The sequence below is a fragment of the Capsicum annuum genome, chromosome 12, assembly GCF_002878395.1.
Source record: "Capsicum annuum cultivar UCD-10X-F1 chromosome 12, UCD10Xv1.1, whole genome shotgun sequence".
Classification (NCBI taxonomy): domain Eukaryota; kingdom Viridiplantae; phylum Streptophyta; class Magnoliopsida; order Solanales; family Solanaceae; genus Capsicum; species Capsicum annuum.
The window spans coordinates 230,031,878-230,033,081 of NC_061122.1; the positions used below are offsets into that span (position 1 = coordinate 230,031,878).

General features: G+C 40.4%; 1 protein-coding gene across 1 annotated transcript in view; it reads right to left on the reverse strand.

The window, feature by feature from the left end:
• The window catches only part of LOC107850345, a 5,564-nt gene that overhangs the window by 2,700 nt on the left and 1,660 nt on the right, over positions 1-1,204 (reverse strand). The window lies entirely within an intron of this gene.

Below are 1,204 nucleotides of genomic sequence, written 5' to 3' on the forward strand. Positions count from 1 at the left end.
TTACAACCTGAAATAAAAATACTGAAATAACCTACACTAGTCCTAAATCATGCTTTACTCGATACCTCGGGTCTTGATCACGAACATCCTTAGCGTACAAAATTCTTCGGGGCATTCCCCGGTGAGTAAATAGAAATTACCTCGGGGCATTCCCCGGTTAAATAAATACACTTTCCAAATACGATAAACAAGACATTCAACAAATATTTCAATCATTCCAACACTACACCAACCCTAAACTTGCCTACCCGAGCTTGTTGTTTGCCTACCCGCTCGACGACGTATCAAATTCAACATCAACAATGTATCAAAAATATCATAATATTCACTTTTATCAATTTTTGATTCCCGTCCCCAAATTTCCTTTTAATCAATCGCACCATTAAAACTAATCCAATTCTTACATCATACCACCGGAGTCACATCACCAAGCACGTGATCATAACATCAACAACATCAAACAAATACAATCACCTAAAACACAATCATAGCCATTTCAACAAAATAGAATAAAGAAGAAAGTACGGGAGTAAAGAGATGGACCTCAAGAGCTTTCGATTGATTTTAATAAGAGAAATAAGAGCCGCTCCAAGAACCTCGATAAACACCAATGAAATCTCGACTCTTCAAATCTATCGAAAGCTTTCAAAATCGAATATTATTTGAATGAGAAGATGAAAACCGCCTCTGAAGACCTCAAGTCGAAACCTCAACAACGAACCAATTTCGATTTTATCCACCCTTTTTCTTCACTAACCCGATCCAAAACAGTGACGATCCGAAACCGTTTTCGTGCGCGACGATTCTATCTAATCTGTTTTCCGATGGGGTTCGACAGAAATGGCAACAAAAGGGATAGGTCCAATCGAGTTTTAGGGATCAGTTTAAGGTGGGTGGGGTCGCTTTTCCGGCGAAGAGACGACAATTTTGGGTCAAAAATTGACTGACCCAACTACTGGTTGATGCTTTCCAATGCGTTTTTGATAATTTGCAAGATGGTTCAACCGAAAACAGGACAGACGACGATTGTTGGTTATTTTCCAGTGGGTCTCCGATTGGCTATTCCGGCGATGATTTCGCCAGAAGACTGGACCGAATCACGTTTTTCTCTCTCACATTCGATCTACTGTTTTTCTGTGCGTCCCTCTCTCAATTTCTCCTCTCTTTTGGTTCCCTCTCTCCCGTCACTGTGTGTGTGCGTGTA